Below are 22,976 nucleotides of genomic sequence, written 5' to 3'. Positions count from 1 at the left end.
CTTAAAGAGAAGGTCTTCTCTAAGAGGAATTTTATTTTTGAACAATTTTCGCCCACTTTTCTGTTATTTCATGTTTTCCAAATTTTCAACAGGGGGCGGGGGGGGGGGAATTAGAATAAAAACACCAACATTACTCTGGCTGCACCATGAGAAATTTACCAACTCTGGTAAAATAAGGTCTTTAAGTAAGAGGAATTTTTGAACAATTTTCGCCCACTTTTCTGTTATTTCGTGTTTTCCATATTTTCAACCGGGGGGGGGGGGCATTTTGTACAGAAAGGCCCAAAAGTGTTTGGGAAATCGAGATGTTTTTTCAGTAGAAAACAAAAATTGTTCAGAAAAATTTGGAGGCAAAAGTTGAGACTTTTTTAATAGGTAAACATTTTTAACTATTTTTTCAACTGGACGGGTGGAGGGAGGGGGAGGGGAGGAGGAGCTCTCGACATGACCTGATTTTTAACCAAGATAGGATCCAAAATTTCTAGTAAAATTTTTCCCACATAAACTGACAACTTCGTAGAGATGTTGGGAGCGAAAATTTTTCCCAAACATCACAGAATAGAACCATCCAGACAGGGAAACGACATAACTGTGAGGGGGGAAGGAGAGGAGTAACAGAAGTTTTAAAACCCCTAATGCGAACCTTGAGAATTTCTAACAAAGTTCATCGAATTTTTAGTACCATCACGAGCTCGGATTTGTCTTAATTGCCTGGAAATTTTTATTTTTGGGACCATAATTAATGCAAAGGGAATGTGTCACAATTGAAATGATGAAGACTTTCGTTTCATTTTTCAAAATCATTTAAATTTCAACCTAAAATCCAAAATTTACAGATTTCTAATCCTGTACAATAAAAATAAACCCCAAAAAACAGATTTTTGAAATTTTGCAGTCATTTACTCCGGAATTTTAAAAATAATAGAATTACAATCGCAACACTTTCAGCATGATTTTGCGATGTTTGTACAAAAAAATAAGATTGGTATCAAAATTCAGAAATAATGAGTTTTATTCATCAATTTTTGACTAATATTTTTTTCATTTTTTTATTGACTCGCCCAAACTTTGAGAACACCTTAGCCAGAGTCATTAAAGAAAATTCGCATAAATTTGGTACTTATATACATGTTTGGGCATTCGTAAATTTGTTTTTGAATTACTCTGATTCTTGGTGGAAAAAAAATCGTCTATGTTAGTAGATGTAAAAGGCGTATCCTGGCCCATTTTGGCATTTTTTTTTACGGATTTGGGCACAGTTTATGGGTCAAAAGTGCCAAAATGGGCCAGGATAAGCCTTTTACATCTACTTATGTTTACATTTTCACGAGAGAGGGAGGAAATAATAATTGGAAAATCAAAAATATCGATCAGACGAAAAAAAATTAGAAAATTACAAAACGTATAAGATATCCAACAATTAGCTTTCTAGAACAATGGGGGGGGGGAGGAGGAGTGAATTTCTCTTCAGTTTTATTTGACCTTGAAAAACCTTGAGTAATGCCTGCACCCCTCTCAAGTGACCTAGGAAGTTGAAATTCGACATTTATCTCCGTAGATTGTGCAGAAATGCTTTTTGGAGGTTTTAAGACTACCCCCCACACCCCTCATCACTGGACCCCCTCTTTTAATTGATCTAGAATGTCTTTTTTGAAAATTTGAACTTCTTTCCCGTCACAGAAAAAGAAAACTTTCGGGCCTTTTTCAATTTTGTGTCATCGCTAAAGCGTCTCCAAATTGACTTCGGGGGGGGGGGGCTGGAATTTCACATAGACCACTCTGGACCCATCTTTGGGGAAATAATTTAAACCATTTCAAATCCTTCTCACAACCTTCCAGCTACCAAAAAAAAATGCATTTTTGCTCCTTTTTCCAACATTTTTGACGCTGTGTCGTTTCTGGAACCCTCCTCTCCCTTTCAAATTAACATAGGATGCTAAAATTGACGCTGAAACTTGGGTAATTTCTTATATACGTTTTTTTGAGGGACATTTGAACCCCTCAAAATGTTTTCTTTCAGATCCAAAAATGTGAATTAATGTCCAATTTTTCATCATTAACGAACTTCAATCCCCTGATTCAGCCAGATTTCCCCCAAAAACGACTTCAGGGGGCTGAAATTTGGCACGAATAACTGCAGGGTGATCTAAACCAACTTTTTGGAAATTTCAACTAATTTTGAGCTATAATTTTGTTCTTTATTGAGAAGAGGAGGGGCAAGAGGAAGGTACACCTGCAATTCTGCATTATACAAATAATAATTTCCAATCAGATTTTTTTAAAATGATCTCGATCAATTCGAAATTTTCAACTCTCATAAATCATGAATAGATATCTACTTACTTACTTAATTTTCTAGATTGCTATAGCTTGGCAAATTTTTTAATTCTGAATATCCTTGGGTAAAGGAAAAACTTGTACTCACCTAAAACAAAGAAAAACAATTCTCGATTAGTTAATTTTAATCATTAAAAAAATATCTACGTATCAACTGTAAATATCAAGTCAGGTCAAGAGAAATTCACCCCCTTCTTCCCTCAAACGTTCAAGTTCTCCCAGTACATAAAATAAAATTAGAAATAAAAAATTCGAAAATGCAAAATTCTATATTAATAATAATTTGTGGGCCAAATTCTCTCAAAATTTTCACTCAAACTCAATCTGCTCTGAAAACCTCAACTTTTTCACTCCACTAATCGTCCTTTTGCCAATCTGCAAACATCTGCAAAATTAAACTCCTGCATTTCAAACGAACTGCACAATAACCCAATCTCCATCCACTTCCCTCCATCTCTCTTCCTCTCCCATCAACAGCTGATATATACAGACTACAGACTCGATGAAAAATTAGACGACAGATGCACCTTGAGATAACCTAAATGAATATTTCTTCATCTTTACATAGTGTTATCATTCGAGATATCTTTTTTACCTCACTTCATACAAAGAAAGAAGAGTGATAATACGTTTTTATCGTTGATAAGAGAGGGAGGAGGGGGGCAGGCTGATTACAGAAAAAAGAAGGAAGAAAACCATCTCAGAGAAACCAGAGTAGAGCTAAATTTATTCGAACCTATTAATGTAGTAAAACGTTGCAAACCGTAATTAGCCATAAAATCGCCTTTAACAGCTGAATTAAGGGGATTTATAATTAATACTCTCTATATAATATACTACAATTAGTCAACTCGATCGATTATTTCACATTTCATTAATTTAAGAATCCTACTATTAGGTATATTTTTTTCTTTTTTTTTTGCCACCTCATTTAATCAAACGGAACTCGACGTATTTCCAACGCAATCAAATTACTACGTCTATAATAACGAGACTGCTAAAAATAATCAGCGTGATCAGTTCGTAATAAAAAAAATGAGATTCCTGCGATCTAAAAATATTCAACGAAATACGTAAATTTCCACGAATTTTGTGATTACTCTCGCGACAAATTATTAAAATTTCACTATAAAACATGTAGATAACGTTATCTTATTCCAATAATATTTTATCAACGAGATAGTACATACAGTTCTTCGTGAATTTTACACTGCAATTTCCCTCCCCTCCTCCTCCTTCAACCTCACTTCCCTCAAAAAAATACCAGAATCTAGAACACAAATCGACAATTTTATACGAATAATAATTCCTTCCATGAACATGTCTCACTCTCTCACTCACTCAGTCAGTCAGTCACAAACACACTTTCCAAAACTGGGTCAAGTAGGCAAGTTAGCACACATAAGAGAAAAAAACCGTCTCGAGCGAGAAATTACAATACTCCGAATGAACATTTACATTCGTTTGATTCGTTCGAATGATATTAATCGTTTAATAGGAGAGGTAGGTAGGTAATTCTCCTTGTACGAGTATATTTCTTATATAAAATCGTAAACGTCGTCTAGTACCTAATCGACTGATTAATCTGGGTACAAGAACAAGGTAATCGATGGCCAAACCGTTATGAGTGATTTTTCAACCTGTTCAAACGTCATCAATGATCTATACCTAAATCTTCACCTCGACGTAAATTTTTCCCAAAAAGAACCAGAAAGGGGGGAAACGAATCTACGAAAGATTAATTCCGAAAAAAAAAACACCTTTAAAAGAATTTCAACTCGTTTCAAGGTCACAATACAGTACTCTTGAAAACTCATTACACCACACTATAGATGATGATGAAGATGCAATTTGCAATACAAAATACAAGACAACTTACTCGACCAGGAAAACACTAAAGCTACAATAAAATCACGCCACAATAATTAACTTCCACGAACTATCGACGAAAAAAAATTCAAAAATCATCAAGCACCACGTTATTTAATTCACATACGACCACTTAGCACTCTCACGAGCTCGACAATCCAACTTACGTAGGGTATTTCTCTCTCTCTGCTCTTTTTTTTTCATCACATTTCGACAAAATTTTACTCGTAATCCATTTTCAAATACCATTCGCGTTATCTTATCACAGACACATAGCATAACGTCTATATACATATTAGATATATAGTATACCGAACGTGTATAATATATACCAATTGATAAGCTAATAATAGTCATTAACAGCGGGGCGAACTGATAAAAATTAATTGTCATCGTCGACGAATAAATACGTACATAGTCGAGTACTGCTGGTACGTGCTTATCGCGTACTCGATATTTGTACAATTATTACACGTATTATACACAAAAATGTTGTGCCAATTATGTTGGTTGGGGGGGGGGGGGGTAATTCCTCTTTCCGCTGCTGCCATCGGGATTATGAAATTATGATTCTAAACACCGCAGCGGTGATAGACGATGACATAATTGCGAATAAATCCCATCATTTTGACTCTCTACTGTTATACGAGCAGACTAATTCGTTTAATCGTCCCATTCGACTCTTTCAATATTGATCTGTACACAGATAAAGATCCACTCATCTTTCCCATCAATCCACAGTTCACGAGGCAGAAGGCAAACCATTCCGAAAAAATCGAGTGCTCCATCGTCTTATCAGCAGAGATTACAACAATCCACTGTACACAATTGAGTCAATACCCAATTCGATAATCGATCTGAGAAATATTACTAAAACTTCCACCCCAACTTACTCTTGGACGCAATCGTGCCTATACGAGTATGCCCTTCGCCAATATCATCACAATGTAATCGAATATCCATACTCAGAGAACCACTTGGCACTCGGGTCGATGAATAAGTACCCCTCACACTTCAAAGTCGATAAAAAAGGTGCACGAAATATGCACGTGAAAAATACACGATTAAATCCACTTCTTCTTTCGGATGGAAGTATTAAAAAAATCAACGTTTCATTGTCTCGTCGTCTTCTTCTTCTTTTTTTTCTTCATCGTGTACATTGTACAGTACACTCCTTCTATAACACAACAAAGTCATCGAATACGAGTACTAGTACACACTCTATCGTGTACTTGCCAGTACCACTCTGTACATAGACATACAATGCACGTTTACCCATAGGCGAAAAAAAAATGCATTTTACAAGTCGCCCAACGCCTTCTCACCTTGTCTGACTCTCGACATGGATACAACAATCGTCAATAAAAAGAACGTTAAACCTATCAAGGCCATCATTACCATCATCCAGCCCACCACATCTCTCACACTCGCAGCAGTCAGCTGCATTATAGATCATTGTTGGTGTTGTTGTTGTTGTTGCTGCTGTAGATACGCTCGCAACAAATCTTTCGACGATCTGCTCTCTGGCTGCTCCGATGATGTCGAAAAAATTCCTATCTATTCGTCTCGGTTACTTAATTCCATCGATATTGTGACTACATTTCTCTAATCGTGTGTGTAAAGGGAGAGGTACTATATAAGGTAATATGGACGATCCGATTTGTTGAGACTGAGAGTAAGCAAAGCAACAAATACTACTCACTCATTAAACGAATCGTCCGACGGTCCGAGAGCCCGAGAAATATAATAAATGAGCGAAAATACTTCGCGAAGAAATATACTGACTGTAGCATTAGTCATTTTATTGTTCTCTACTTCTGTGAGATGACTAGACAGAAAAATATTCGATACCTTTGTTCTGTACAAGACGAGCTGACTCTGCATTGAAATTTCCAGTTTGAAAGCAGAAGTTTTATGGAACTGGTAGCCCTTCAGTTCAGAATATTCTAAATGATTTTCACGTGTCGATCTGTCGAATCCTTCATTGCTCAAGAGCTTATTTTTTTCATAAATTTTGAAATGTCTAACAACAAAAAAAAAACAACATCCAAAAGCAGAATAGTAGGAGGACTTTTTAGCAGGAATTTTTTTGAAATGTTTCAGTGTTTGGTTGAGGTGATGGAGGGAGGAAGGAGGAAGGAGGAGGAGGAGGGGGGTCACTTCTAATTCCACAGAAGACCATTATGAAAAAAAAATCAGATCAAAATGAGAAAAAAAAAATGAAATTTTAAAAAACAGGCAGCATTTATCAATAGAAAAATATATTGAAATTTTATCACGAAAATGTTTAAAAATGACTTTTCAGACATTTTGGCAAAAAAAAAAAAAAACAGGACTCATCATTTTCAAATATTTCAAATAGGGAGGAGTGGAGGGGAGGGGAGGGGGCGAGAGAAATGGACGATTAATTAAGAAAAAAAATTTAGGACAAAATTTCATCAATTTCAAAGAAAACCATAATGAAAAAAATTAATGGAAAACGAAAATATTTCTATCACAAAAATTTAAAAAGCAAGACTTCTCATTATCAATTTTTTTTTCAAATAGGAGTGGTGAGGAGAGAGTGCAGGCGGTGAAGGGAGAGGGGTTCAAGTCCACATTTATTCAGAAAAAAATTTAATTTCAAGAAAAACCAACAACGTGAGAAAAAAATTGAAATTTCTGAAAAGCAAGGAGGGAAAACGTAAAATTTCAAAATTTGCAAGATTGTTTCGACATTTTGGCAAAATTCAGCACTTCTGGCACGAATTTCTTCAGATATTTCGATTGGGGAGAGGGGGAGAGGGGGTGAAAACTCAAATTGAGAGTTATCGAAACGAGAACCACATAGAATGATCAGCAAAATGAAAATTCTGAAGAAAGAGAGCTGATAAAAATGAAAAATTTTGAAATTCGATTGAAAAAAAGTGGGAAAAATCACCGAAAATTTTCATTAGCATTTATCGCGGAAAAGAAAAAAAGCGAGTCAAAATATTTTAAAATCGGAATTTTTTCGAGTCAAAAATGTAAGCAAGGAGGGAAAATGTAGAAGTTTAAAATTTGCAAGATTGTTTCGCCATTTTTGGCAAATTTCAGCACTTTTGGCGGGAATTTCTTCGGATATTTTGATTAGAGAGGGGGAGGGGGGTGTTGAAAACTCAAATTGAGAGGTTTCCAATCGAGAATCAGACAGAATGATCAGCAAAATGACCAATTCTGAAGAAAGAGAGCAAATTTTGAAATTCGATTGAAAAAAAGAGGGAAAAATCAGAAAAAATTTTCATCTGCATTTCTTGAGAAAAGGGAAAAAAGTGAGTCGAAATGTTTTAAAATCGAAATTTTTCGAGTCAAAAATGTAAGCAAGGAGGGAAAATGTAAAATTTTGAAATTTGCAAGAGTGTTTCGCCATCTTGACAAATTTCAGCATTTTTAGCAAATTTCAGCACTCCTGGCGGGAATTACGATTTGAGTGGGAGGGGGGGGGGGGTGGTAAAAACTCAAATTGAGAGTTTCCGATTCTAGAATCAGACAGAATGATCAGCAAAATGTAAATTCTGAAGAAAGAGAGAAAATTTTGAAATTCGATTGAAAAAAGAAGGGAAAAATCAGAAAAAAATGTCATTAGCATTTCTCGAGAAAAGGAAAAAAAGTTAGTCAAAGTGTCTTAAATTCGAAATTTTTTAGAGTCAAAATGTTTCTACACGTTCATCTTTCAATTCTTCTCCACACACAACAAACAAAAAAAAAAAAAAAAAAAAAAAATAGATTAAAAATGTTTGAAAAAATTAGCAAAAAAAACACCACTTCAGACACTCCATTTTTGCAATTTTGCCAAAAAAGGGCTATCGGAAATTTTGATTTTAAAAAGTTGAAATTAACTTGGACATTTTCCTCTCCCTCTTCCAAATTAAGACCAGAAATAATTTCTTACCTACAAGAATTTTTTTCCGATCGTCAAATAAGGGAACCATCTTAATTTCGGGGGGGGGGGGGGGGTAAAGAGATTTGATACATTGGGAAAAAGGCAGAAAAGACAAATGGCTATCGAAAAAAAATCTTTTTTGTACTCAAATTATTTTATTCCTTCTCTCACAAGTCACCATCAACATCACCATTTTCAAAATTTCAAATTTTATCATACTCCATTTTTTTTTTTTTTTTTTTTGACAAGGAAATTGAAGTTCTTACTTTAATTTTTAGTGCATTAAAATCGTGAGAAAACCCGAGTAAAATGGGGTTTACACGTTCTGAAAAATTTGAAAATTGGTAATACAGTAATTTTTGGCCTTTCTAGCACCTCTCTGTCTTCTTATTTGGTCCAAATAAAAATGATTTCGGGTTCATATCAAAGTATTTATTACAATTCGTAAATATATAATATCAGTTTTCAAAAATTTTGGGACACACTATACTTAAATTTTTAAAACTTTTGAGGAAATTCAAAAATTCCATTCCCTTCTTGTCCTTCTCCTTCCCTTCCAGAGATAAAAATGGGAAAAATTGGCCAAGAACAGTCAAACATGAGTTTTTCTTTTCTACAACTTAACCAGGGGTTCTCAAAGAAAGATTATTTTTGAAAAAAAAAATTAGTTTTGACCTTTTTTGGACAGTGTTGCCAAAAATTCCACGAAGAGATCGTAAAAAATTTGGTTAAAAAAGATGAGTTTTTCTTTCAAAAAATCAGCCAGGGGTTCTCAAAATAGGATTATTTTTCTTTACAGGCAGCATTATACTGAAAATCTTCGAAAATTTAGTCAAGAACTGCCAAAGACGAGCCTTTTTCTTCAACAATTGAGCCAGGGGTTCTCAAAGCACATAAGATTATTTTGGAAAAAGACAAACTGTTTTTGAACTCGTTTATGAAGTGTTGCCAAAAATCTCAAGTTTTTTCAACCAATGGTGAGGTTAGGATACATTTTTGGCTAAAAGCTGACGAAGATGAATTTTTCTTCTCAAAAAATGAGCCAGGCCAGGGGTCCTCAAAAATGGGATTATTTTTGAAAAAACCTGGTTTTGGCCTTTTTTGGGAAATTCTACCAGAAATCTTCATTTTTTCAAAAACAATGTCGAGGCTGGAAAAAATTTGGTTAAAAACTGCCAAAGATGAGTTTTTTCCAACAAAAATTGCAATTTGGCTCAATTTCAATAACCTCAGAAGGGAGGTGAGGTAGAGATGTAAAAATCTTGGACCACAAGGACCATCTATCAGTGGTCAATTTCAACCCCAACCTCAAGGAACTGATTCATCACTCTACATCAGCCAAACTCTATCATTCCTTCTCAGCATCTCGTCAATGCAATCACTCCCCTCCCTCTTCACCCCCTCCCTCATCTTTTCACTCATCTCAATCAACACGATCGGAATGCGCCCTAACGTCGACTTTCCATACACTTGCGACAATCCATCGGAGGAAAAAAACCATACACCGAGAAACGAAACAAAACAATAACCGAAGGAATAAAAATTATAAACGTTGTGACCAAGGTCATGACCTGATCGGCCTACATTGCTTAAATGTACGGCGACCTTGCACGCGCTCCGCTCTCGTCTATATAATACGCTGCCCATACCCGCGCAGCATCCTTCTCTCTCTCGCTTATTTTCTCGTCATTGTTATCACGGTTATGTATATTAAAAAAAAAAAATAGAAGAAAAACTTAACTCTGTGAAGTACAACGTATAGGTAATGTACCCTATGCACATTCATTTTGTTCTGGTTTTATTTACTGTATGTACGTACGTACGTCGAATCAAACAGGTACATAGGTATATCACACATACGTGAGCAATGAGCATAATGCGTGTAATAAGTCCCCCCCTCCCTCCCCACAGAACCTATTACATGCAAAAGTATGGCGTTTCCTTCTCTATTCTACATCTATATGTACGTGTTTGGCGAGATAGGCTACATGTACATAGGCAAGGGGTACTGCAGACTGATGCTAAGAAGCAGGCCCGATATACGATGTTGGTCTGCCCTAAGCCTAATCTTTTCTACCTGGTCTACATTATAGTTTGCCTCTTGAAACCATCATCGAACCCTGATCCGGTTTCTTCGGACTGGTTTAATTCAATTACCGATTGAAAACAGATCGACGGCGAACCTATTTACATCTTCGAGACTCTTGGAAAAAACCTCGCAGATTATAAGAAAAAAATACCTACACTTGCAGTCGTTGCACGTATTATATCCAATACACCACCGGGTACCCAAAAAATTCATACACTACACTGCACCACAACACGTTAGCACCAAAATCCGAACACATTCATTTGCACAAGCAAAACTCCACAACAACGTCGACACAAATCACAATCATTCGCGAATCCAACACCAAAATCTAATTCCGATCACAACCGGTTCAGTCGCAATACTCGATCAATCTTCACACCGAATTCACAAATTAAATAAAAAACTCAAAACCACAACGTACAACATCGAACAAAACACCACAACGCTGCTGGTTTCGAATAAAATGAAAAAATACGCGCAGATAGGCATATCACAATAAAATACATTAAACGCGTACAAACCAGTTCATACCTCAAGACTGCAATGAGTTACACTGAAACACGCTACACTCGTGCTGACGCTGGTTACCTTAGCTTGTCCCCCGCGCTGCCCCTCGCCCTAATCATGCCAGGCACCGTCTCGAGTTCGACATTTATGGAACGCTGAGCTGCGCGGTGCGGTGCGCGGTGAAGCGGCGCAGAACGCAGATCCCACGAAAACCAGATATATAAAAATATCGGACGCGGGCAGGTTACGTTGCGTTGCGCGGTTGCGCCAACAACACAATATACAGTTCACGGCGGTGAACCGGTTTCTAACTCTATACGGTAACGACCGCGCAACGCGCAAGCCCAACCGAACGCGAACGCGCTACAGGAAACATATTATAACCGCGTGTACCCCTTTCTTCTCTATCTCTCCATCAGTGTTCTTCAATTCTCTTCTTTTTCTGTCTTCTCTCTTTGAAGTCTGTTGTTACTTGTTGTTGTTGTTGTTGCTGTTGTGTGAGATAACTAGTATTATACATACATATAGTTTTTTTTTTCGCCGTCGCCTTCCTCCCCGCTGCCCCCCTGGCCCACCTGGTTCACCTTACCGCCGTCGCTGCTCCCTGTGTCATTCTGGGTATACTTATAGGAGTGTGATATGCTTTCGTGATTCGCGTCTCTTTGATTCTGCGCTGGTTTTTTTCTCAACTCTTTTTTTTTTTTTGTTCTACTACTATTTTGTTTCTTTTTTAATTTATCATTTTGTTGCGGACGTTCGCCTCTTTCTCTGCGTACTCCATCTTTCTAAGGAGCAAGCCCGGCCATATTACTTTTGTATTCACTATTTTTGTACTCAGGTTTTTCATTGTATCTTTTCTAGCACAACTGATACTGATGCTTGGGATCATTCTACAGCATCATGCCTCATCTAATCTTTGCTTTTCTCTAATAATGATTTCTCCTCCTTCGACACATTGTTGCTTGTGCATTGCATTTGTGTAATTGGTTGGTGTGCGCAACATAAACACACATGTGCAGTAATTTATCTTCCTTCCCATTTTTTTGGTTTCTTCTTCTTCTTCTTCTTCTTCTTCTTCTACTTCTTCTTCATCTTCATCATCTTCTTAAAAGAAATATTATGTATTTTTGTAACATACAATCTTCACCATCGTGTGATTACAACACCAAGAGCAATAGTGCATTATTTTTATCGCAGCAGCATCATCATTGTTACAGAGTTGCCAAATATCTAAAGTTGACATTGTACAAGGTGATCCAGCTTCTAACTAATTTTACAATTCCTTCAAAACCCTACAGGACTCCAAAAAGTCTTAAATTTGGTTTATGAGTTTCCCTTAACGCTGAATGGAAGGTTTCAGTACAGACCTGACTTAAAATTTGTGTATGCTCAATTTTAGGAGGGGGTAAGGGCAGGAGTAAGGGTCAAAAAAGTCTAAATAAGAATCAATTTGATGAAAAAAAAGACAAAGCAACACACTAGGGGTGTATAAAAAGTAAGGTTCCTTATTTTGCATCTACGCTCAGTTTCAACCAACATTAATGTGCTTTGGAGAGAGTAGAAATGCATCCTTTGGCTTTCTTTTGAGACTTGACAACAAGTCTCTTGTGTTAATGAAAATTGTGTTTTTGCACGTTCAATCACAAGTGTCCCATTTTAGTTCGGTCCAATGAAGTATACTTTGCGGTATCACCCAATTTTTGAAATTTGACGGTAAAACCCCGACTGAAATGCATCCACAGTTGACCCATGAAGTATGGATGTAAGATTACTAAGTAGTGTTGAACATGTGCAGAAGTGGTGGTCCTTCATCGGTGAAAGAGCCACAAAGTTGAAAGACAATGAGGGGCTCAGGTTGCCTCCTATTGGGCTAACAGATGCACTTGTGCTAAAATGGTCAGAAAGAATCTCAATCACTATATCCTGATTTAGAGGGTGATTTACTGGTGATAACACATGCTATTCACAGCATTATTTGCCATATAGCGGTGGGGGGGGGGGGGGAATGGCCATATTAAAAATTGGGTGCTTTACGGGTTGGATGCTGTGATTTTTAGGAGGAGGTATCTTAAAACTTGATTCAAGATCTGAAAACATGTATTAATCGCTCAAGTAGGTAATTGTGTCAAGAAATAGTTGAGAAAATGTTGATTTCTGAAAATATATTAGTTTTTTACTTCACCTATCTTGTTTCAAAAATGAGAAGAACCTTGCTTCTTTAATCTTGAAAAACCGTGGGCTATGGCCCCTGTCTCCACCTCACTAATTTGACCCAGAAGGTTGAAATTTGACTAGTACACCCTGAATATGTTTTTTGTGGTGTCCACTTTCCATCACCCTCTCTGATTTTCACCTACTACAAAAATGTGGAGTTTTGGGTTTGAATTACCGCTAGAGTCTGTCCAAATCAATCCAGAAAGTTGAAATTTGACATGCCCTGGATATTCTAGCCGTGGAAACTGTATTTTGGCACCTATTCCAACGACTTTTGACTTGATTTTTCTTTAAACAATAATGAAACAGGAGGATCATAAAACTAGGAATCAATCGACAGGAAACCAAAAGTTGGGCGTAATTCTCAAGAATCAGCCACCCTGAGCAGCAATTTGGAGAGAAGAAAACAAACAGTTTTATTCTTCATGTTTTTTCAACTGTGAAAAATCTTGTCACATCTTCACATCTCCTAATTGACCTGGGAAGCTAGAATTTGGCATGAGGATGCTCTAGACGTGCTTCTTGAAGGTTTTGCCATTCAATCTCTCCCCACTCATTTGCAATTATCAAAAAATCGACTTGGGGGGCTGAAATTTCACACGAACCTCAAGAAGGTGTCCTATAGGTGAGCCTTCAGGTGGTGCAGACATTCAACCCCCTTCCTTGACGTTTATCGAGTTTTTTGTCATTGCTGGGGTGTCTCAAAATTGACAAAGCTGACCAGAACATCTGTATGGTTTCCCAGATGTGCCCTTTGCCTGTTTCTACCTATCAACTCTTCCACACCATTCTCCAACAGCAAAAAATACGGATTTCAGCTCATTTTTGAACAGGTCTTCATGAAAGCATCCCTGACATCTCAAAATTCTGAACAGTTTGCCCAAATCTGAGCATGAAATAAAGAAAAGAAAATACAACCAAATCAATTCTCTTTTATGATCTTACTACTTATTCCATACAAATGATGGTAATGATGAAAAAGCCATAAAATTCAACCACCACCATCACACATATACAATATAATCCATCGATCCATTTCAAAAACCCTCGCCAGCAAACCATTTCACTTTCATCGACCTTTCATTCAATTTGGTTTTTTTCCTCACTACTTTTGGGGTAAGTATAACGTGAAACACTTCTATATTTTACATAGCAATAGAGGAGGTTCTTTCCACCCTCGCCATTGAAAAACGAAACCTTTTGTCTGGCACATTGTTTTCAATTCCTTTGTAACCCTATTTTAGTGGCATTGCAAAAAAATAACTAAATAAATAGAATAAAAACACGAAAAAAGAAAGGAAAAACGGAAATAGGCTTTGTGTGCTCGCGTTCGTTCCTTTGATTAAATTCACCAAAAAAAAACCAACCTCAAGGTAAAGAGGGTCTAAAAAAGAATGTAAATTTCACGTCCAAACGAGAAAATAATTTTTCCTTTTTAAATGTTTACATAACATTATTCCTCGTTTCATTGCGGTAAAAGGTATACTTGGAGATCTTCCTACGCATTGTACAGATCCTACTTTCTTCTTTTACCTCATCCACTGTTTATTTATTGTCCTCGTTTCACGACCAAATAATCGAATTGACGTGCTGAATTCATCCTCGATGAATACTAAACACTCTACTCTCCGGTACCTTTTTCAGCACCCCATCAAAGTAAGCTAAATCTATAGCTTAACAAAAACCTGTAGGATAGAATCGATTTCTTGGTCTTTTTCACCGATGACTAAAGAAGGGGATCACCAGACAACAGCATGATATTTCTGATCATTACCCCGACTCACCTCTCACCGCACCTTGCACAATATCCTTACATATATCAGAGTAACTCGAAGAGAGAACCTAAATGCAGCCAAAAAAAAGTAAAAAGGGGGCATCCGTTACTTATAATATGAAAAACATGTCACCCACTGCAGGTGTTCTGTTCACCCTCGGAGTCGCAGCTCGACACCATGTGCTGCTCAATTGCTAAAGCACACACACACACAAATGTATGGAACATATTTCTCGTCTTCTTTCATTCCTACATCTAACACGTCATCTTGTTCAACCATACAAGGTCAACGTTCGATTAAAAACCTCATCTTTTTTTTTTTACCAACGCGTTATAATTAAAACAAAAAAAAGAGTGAGAAAAACACGCACAGCTGATCGTGTACGAATTTTGCTCCACCATTCCATCATCCTCTGTGTTTCTCGTACCATAACGTGTAACGGCGAGTACTCACACACACATACACACACAAAAAAAAAAACTCGTTCGCGAACTACTCTTCTCACTTCTCCATCATCATCATGGCGTTGTTCTTATACTGTACTTATTTTTGTTCGTGTACTTTTCAAGACAGGTACTCGACGATGCAAACGACGACACGGTTTTGAATTACCGTCACCGCCGACAGTCAGAACATTAGTCATGCGAATCGAAATACCTAGGTATGGTGGCGTGAAAAGCGAAATATAATTCGTTTTCTTCCATCAGCAAAGACGTCCTCGACTCGTTCCAAAGATATATCCACTGCCATCATCAATCAATAACTGTACATAGACCAGACCAGGGAGTTACATTCCATTACAGAAGCGTGCAAAATGCAAAAAAAAAATAAATAATCATAATAACGATAAATGATTGTACAATCACAGTATAACAGCAATGCATAGAGACAATCAAACAATGCGTCATTTTCATGGTGACAATGTTCCCAACTTCATTCTCTCCTCGTTCCGGTTCCACTCACTGTTAATGAGACTGTAGAAATTAAAAATGTAATACCTAATTGATAAGTGCGTACTTCTAATGATAAAAACAGATGGAAGCAGACGGAAATAGAAACCTTCTATGAATACATAAATAATTGTCTGAGGTTTCCGATACACTAGCTCGATTAAATACCAATAGGTACATATGCTCGATGGTAAAAGAATCACTTTGACTCATCAGGCAGCTAAATTCCCCTGTTTGAAACATTCAAACCTCTGTTTGATAGTCCGGCATATGCCAATAGGAATAATTGTACCCTCCTCACCCCCACCCCTCATCGATCCTCTGGGACAACTTATTTCTCTTCAAGGGGACATCCTAAAGAGCTGTTAAAAGCACACTTGCCAAAAAAAAAAGGTTGGCCTGACAAACAAAATAATGGAAATGTTCTTTAGGATGTTCCCTTCAAGAGAAAGATGTCTTTGATGATTGGGGGGGGGGGGGTTAGTTCATGATTTGACAAAACAACAATGTTTAACACTGGAAGCAGCCAGTAATTTATTATCGCGACTTCGCGAGGTATGGCAAATTGCTTGAGCAGAATTCGTTGTTTCCAATCATAATATTTCATGATGTTGAACTACACTATCAATGATCGAGGAGGGATAGTGACTTCTTCATGAATGCTTCAACATTATGAAATGCCAGAGACAGCTGCAATTTGACAGTGTAAAGCTTTTCAAAGTGGTAGATAAGCCTATTTCGATACTTCTGCAGAAAAACAATCGTACCACTAACCCTTTGCGGGATGTAACTATTTGTTGACAAATATCGAGAAAGAATATCAACTTCAGCAGGAATTTCTCAAAACATTCAAAAGTTCAGAGTTGTGGTTGAACAACAGTTGAAAGCTTTTTACTGAATCTCAAATCCCCTGAATCCTGTAGTCATAAGCTGGACACACTCTCATGATTGTAAACCTCGACTTCTGCTCGTGCAATTTTCATGATGTAGAACTACATTATCTATGATCGAGAAGGGATAGTGACTTCTTCATGAATGCTTGAACATTATGAAATGCCAGGGAGTGCTGCAATTTGACTGTGTAAAGCTTTTCAAAGTGGTTGATAAACCTATTTCGATATTTCTGCAGAAAAACAATCGTACTGCTAACCTTTGTAGGATGTAACTATTTGGTGACAAATATCAAGAAAGAATATCCACGGAGTGATAAACAGATTTGATGGGTGGATTGTAGATTATCTGAACTTATGTGCTGTTAAAAGCATCTGTGTTCCTTTCGATTCTTGTTTCTGTCATTTCAAGCCTACTTGATAATATTTCCCATATTATGTACTTTGCGTATTCATGCTCTGTTTTTTCGGGTTTTTATCGAGACAAGCGAATCAAATTTTCAAAAAATCGCTCTGGTCCACCATTTTCACACCTTTCATGATTTCATTTTGTGAAGGGTCTACCATCAATATGTTTATCCAAAAATGGAGCATGGGTCCAATTTTTTTATCCCAACTTTTTTGAAAATTTGCCCCCCAAAAAGGGGTGGGGTGTTCTTTGGGGATATGCTTTCACTCATTCAGTACATCTAATGATACTATATCATTCAGTTCCATGATTGACCTCATTGGGGTTTTTGCTTTCTCGGTTTTCAAGGAAAATTAAATAAATCGGTACGGCTTTTACGAGACAGCTTTAAGGGGCTGGGGGGCAAACTGTGGGTTAAAGTGATGCTTGTGATGATCTAATTCAGGAAATTGAAAGCATTTTCACACAACATCTCAGGATTAGCCTGGGTCTTTAAGGGTTAACTTTTCTCATAAAGATTGTAAAATTACTCACTGATTCTCATACGCGAGTTCATATTCTATCATTTTTGGAAGGAAATTGTACTCACCTGAAACAGAGAAAAATTAAGGTGGATTAGTTAGTTATAAAATTAATGGTTGAAGGCCAAAGTAAAAATTCTCTGAGGGTCTCAACGTTTAATAAACAGCCAGCAATAAATATACAGTGGAAATCGCTTACAACAAGATTGAAGGGACCGGACATTTTGCTCATTGTATCTGGTCTCTCATAACTAAATGAACCACATTTCAAGAATTTCAGCTCATACTATCCGGATTCCTCGTTATAAATGAGCTCGTTCTAACAGGTAGCATATTATATAATAGGTACATGTTTAAATGTCGTTGTGCTCGGGACCGAGCATTTTGCTCGTTGTATCCGAAATCTCCTACTAACCGATCTCATAATAAGTGATTTTCTCTGTATTCACAAAAATTTAAGTACTCACATCTGAAATCAGTGTTTACAGGTTTTTGAAGTGGGAATTTTGTGGTAGGAAAAATGGGTCAAAGTGGGGAAGTGATTATGTCGAGAAATAGTAGAAAGTGTATATTTTAAAGTGTATGTATCACTTTTTCATAAAATACATTTGTTGTTTGTTTGGAATTTTGTGTACCCGACTTTCTGGACACCCCTTGTATTATGTACAAATATTCAAATCAGCAGATTCTCAGCGATGAGCCTAAACTTCTGGAAATATGAATTTGCAATGCTATTCAGGGTGTCTACCAGGTTGAAAGTCGTGATTTTGAAACTAGATCGCAAAAAAGTTACAAAAATTGTCCCAACTTTGAATTTTGAAAATTCGTCCTATATAATCCAAAGGAGTTTTGTATTCAGGCTTGCATCTAGAAAGGGCAATTATGAGAATACTTATGTTATCTTACTGAGTACACTGATACATGAATACTTGTTTAGCATATGCCTTGCTTTAATTATTTCAGTGATATCTTGGTGCATTGTACATGCAATGCACATGGATATGTATTATTGCATTAGCACAATGATTGTGATTAGTACAGTGATAACGTGATTCTGATTAGTACAGTGGTCGTCTTTTGATACATGCATTGTACATCTTGTCAGTGTGTCAGGACCCTCCGGGGGACTCATAAAGGTACCACTATGCAGTATGTGTGATGAGCCATACCGGCAACAATGTGGCCTCTCAGATAAATCTGTGTTGGTGCCCAGGGCTTCCCTGAATGGCACTGCTAGTTGGCCATTGCAGATCATTCCATTATACTGACACTGATGGGTGAACCACTGCAGTAGAATTGGTACTAGGGTTTGAAGCATCCCCATAGTTGGCCGTGGCTGAGACTGCAAGGCCTGAGACTGTGGTCTTTTAGGTGTTTAATATGAGAATAGATTATTCACGAGTTAGCTAAGAGTATTAGTTATGAGCCTAGCTTGATAGATGAGTAGTACATGTGTGTACTCAAAAGAGATTATTTTTATTACAGGTCGCTTATCATCCATCCAAGCTCTAGTCATGCCACAACTCCGGACCTAACAACCTCAATTATTTGATTGACTGATTAACTATAGTTATTTAGAATTATTCAGATCGTATTGATCGAACCTCATATGTTTAATTAATTAATAAAAGTCAATTACTTTGTAATGGCTATTTCCTGACTTAGATTCCAATTAGTATTTTTATACTCGACTTACGATTACTTTTTAGTGTACCATTTAGAGTATTTCTTACAAATAAAACGATCTAGATCACGGATCACCAACATAAGCATTCGAATACATGTCTTTTACCAATTCCCATATAGCAAACACTTCAAATCGTATAATAATCCACAAACCGATGCATCATATTACCTAACTCCTATACACATTCATCATCGATGGAGGTTACCATCAATGGCCATCCAACAATTACACCTAGTAGGAAAAGAAATACCAGTCACGAATTAGCCACCGTCACGCCTCCACCCTGCCACAGCCGCATCTCTACTTATACAAATTCCACTCTACCAGATCCAGCAGCAGTAGCAGCAGCACAACCATGCCTCAGTAGGTAGAAATCAGACGGAAAATATGTTGCTCGCTAATTCTCCCTTCGTCTACCCTGCCAATTGCCGCCATTACACTATTCGTTTATAGTTTTTACCCGCGTTAGTCACTTCACATTTTTCATTTCACCACGAGGAATATGAATACTATACATAGTCTGTATGATTGTGTGTTGTAGCGAGCATTGAAAAAAAAAATGGCCCATTCGTTTGCGTTTAGCGTTAATGCGCTCACACGACACGTAATCGCAAACACGATAGCTATTTTTCCGGCTCGGCTGCGGTCTGGTGATGAAAAATCATCGCGAAACTGGAAAGAAACAGCGATAACGATCACACTGCGCGGTCGGTCGGTCATTTTTTTTTTGTTGTGATGATGGTGTAGCACATACCTACTATACAATATACTATTCCGGTATTTATGTGCATCGATTTACACGGTACAATAACCTTTTAGGAAAGAGAAAAAAAATTACCGCTGGGTTTTGAAAGGAGAACTAGTAATATCAATCGTTGAACGTCGTCGACGATGTGCAGTAATGACCATGGACACGAACGAGGAACGAAACACCCTTCATCGTCGTGTCCTCTTCCTCTACCTTCTATTAGGTGTCCATGCTGGGTTTGACTTTCAGCTGCAAAAAAAATACTATACCTACTTATGTATAATGCCCAGATACGAAAATAAAACACAAACACGTGTGAAAGGTCTCACATTGTCAGCACGATGATTTTTCAACTCGCCTTAATTGTTTCCATTCATTCGGATACAATCGCAGCATCTAAGAGACCATGTCCAAGTCTGTGTCCTGCACAAATCTGCTAATTATCTGGTTTGTCTTTTCACAATCTCTGCTCCGTGTGTTGTTGTTGATGACTTATATGTATTCGAGATTTTCTTCGCACGTCATCCTCTCTCTGTGAAGAAATGTTCCTCACAATGTGTAGATTATTAAGACATCTCTCACTCTTACCATAAGTTAAAAACAAACAGAAACAGATGGAAATAAAAAAGTTTTTATCGGAATCAGCAAAGCAGAATCAAAGAGGTCGTAGTTTCATTTTTTATTGCCTATGTTGTCGTCAAGAGCGAGATCTTTGGCGAACATATGTGATAACCGGTTCATGGTTCATCTCCTCTTCACATACATCTTCCTCCTTTCGTCTTGGTCAATTGTAATCCATTAAAAAACGTGTCTTCCGCGCGCCACGTTTTTTTTTTTTTTTGTCGCTGGTGTAATTGTATGCCAGATACACATATTATACGAGTACGTACAACATGGCTCGTATAAAACCATAATTATGTTGAATACATATACGACGACCAAGTTATGCGACGACGACGACGACGAAAGAGGAAAGTGGTTTCACTCTCCATCTTTGTCTGCTGTCAGTTTTTTCGGCGCTTTTTCTCCGTCTACTCGTTTGGCATTTCTCTCCAGTCTCCATCGTTGTTGTCTGCTGCGTGCCCGAGTACGTGTACGTATACGTACCTCTCTCTACTTGTAGTACCTCTACTATACCTTACCTCTTTGTTAGCAGCGAAGAAAATATCGTTAGTTGCATGCGGCTGACGTGACCTCGATGACTCATATTCGTCAATTTGTACGACTCGAGCGCCGCTAATTTCTCAATACCTCGCGAGACGTGATGAATTGTTCGAATTAGCAGCGCGACGTGCATTTAAACCATATAGTATTCGTATATATGTACCTCTAGCTACGTGTCATTGTTCTACTCGCGTTGCAGTATTATCTCGTTAAGTAGAATGCCTCGGGTTGGCCAATGCAATTCATCTTTGAATGCATTGTTCTGGTATATGCATAAATGCAACGTATAGGAAACATGACCATAATTTAGGGTCAACATACCAATTTTCATAGTACCAAAGTCCAAGCAATGTAAATCATCATCTGAGGAGGTGGATAGCAAAACGCAATAACTCCAAAATTACGAAAATTGAGTTTGATATCTATCCTTATGTAAAATTCAACGGTGAATCCATTCCCGGTGTCAGATTTTGTCCATCAGTTGAATATCATAGCGCAATCGAGGAAAACAAGTCTGATTTTAGAGCTAAATGCACTGAAAAATGAGATTTTGTTTGCAAAACGCAATAACTCCACTACTTTTTATACATTTCAGTTGCGCAGATGTGGTAACACTGTTTTTTTTCATCGGGTGGGTACTGAAAATCGTTGGGTAAGAGTTACTTTAAAAAATGGTGCTTTCGTTGCCACTCTCTGAATGCCATATCACACACAGGAATTGTTTGAATTTCACATTCCAGTTTTTTAATTGTTTTTTATCGAAAATTCTCGATTAAACATCAATTTTTTCAAATAAAAAATACGTTTTTTTGCAGAAAAAAACCAAAAAAAAAAATTTTGCGTTCAAAACGCAATAACTTTTTTTTCTTTTCCTCACTGTGCTTACCCAGGTGACCGAAATTTTGAAATTGAGTGGAAATTTTATTTGTGGCACCTTCCCCTTTCATTTGACACCAATTTCGGAACTCGACCCCCCACCCTTCCCCTCCTGACAATTTTTCCTAATTTCCCAAAAAAACCAAAAATGGAGTTATTGCGTTTTGCTATCCACCTCCTCATCTGTGGAGGGATAAGCTGAAGATTTTGAAGAATTATTGGTATTTACTGGAGGCCTCATCATAGTCTGGCATATGACAATAGGAATAATTAACCCCTCCCCCCACCATCGATCAACTGAGACAACTCTTTTCTAAAAGAGAACATCCTAAAGAACATTTTTTGATCTGCCAATTTTTTTTTTTGTTTAGATAGGTCGCATAATCGCAAGTTCCAAAAATCATAATTTCATGACCGAAGTATCTATTGCCTCAAAATTTTTCAAAAGGATTCAAAAATAGTTGGTAAATTTTTGATTTTTTGCTGAAATTTTAACTCACTCTTTCCAAAAAATCCTTGAAACTTGATGACCCAATTTTAGGTTTTAAGTTCATTGAAAGTACTCAAAAAAAGTTTTCATGAGAATTTCCGATGTTCTGCCAAAATTTTTGTGGTGTGTTACGATTAAAAAATGGAATTAATTTTGGACACGAGGTTGTCAGATTCAATTCTGAGCAAGTATCAAAAGTTGGTAGGTAAGAAAATAGGTATCATAAGGAGAATTTCAACACAGGTAGGTAGGATCAATTATGAAGGAAATATAGGTATAATGAAACCAAACACACCACATAAGCTTCTCAATAATGAAACTAAAAATCATTCTCCTTAAAATAATTTAGAGCAAAGCCAAGAAGGAGATGTGATAGAAGATCCCATCTACGTAAATTTGTTCACAAAATCCAAAAAATCAAACTCAAAAGAAAAGCGAATTTATCTCACACAAACCAAGTCATTTTGGTAATTCATAGATAAGTAAAAAGAAAAATCTCATATGTGGAGATATATCATTAATTTAGAATAAAAAATAAACTCGATT

General features: G+C 37.0%; 1 protein-coding gene across 9 annotated transcripts in view; it reads right to left on the bottom strand.

Annotated features, from left to right (window-relative positions):
- The window catches only part of LOC135846728 (lysine-specific demethylase 3B-like), a 327,018-nt gene that overhangs the window by 99,355 nt on the left and 204,687 nt on the right, over window positions 1-22,976 (bottom strand). The window contains exon 1 of one of the 9 annotated variants that reach the window (XM_065366012.1): window positions 10,352-10,753. The exons of 6 other annotated variants lie outside the window; for them this stretch is intronic. The gene's annotated coding sequence lies outside the window, so the exon portion shown is untranslated. Of the gene's footprint in view, window positions 1-2,347; window positions 2,426-4,216; window positions 4,363-10,351; window positions 10,754-22,976 lie in introns of those variants that run through there. 2 more of the 9 variants (XM_065366020.1, XM_065366027.1) reach the window with 2 other exon arrangements.

The sequence above is a fragment of the Planococcus citri genome, chromosome 1 (genome assembly GCF_950023065.1).
Source record: "Planococcus citri chromosome 1, ihPlaCitr1.1, whole genome shotgun sequence".
Lineage (NCBI taxonomy): Eukaryota > Metazoa > Arthropoda > Insecta > Hemiptera > Pseudococcidae > Planococcus > Planococcus citri.
This window is presented reverse-complemented; position numbering and strand designations above follow the sequence as displayed.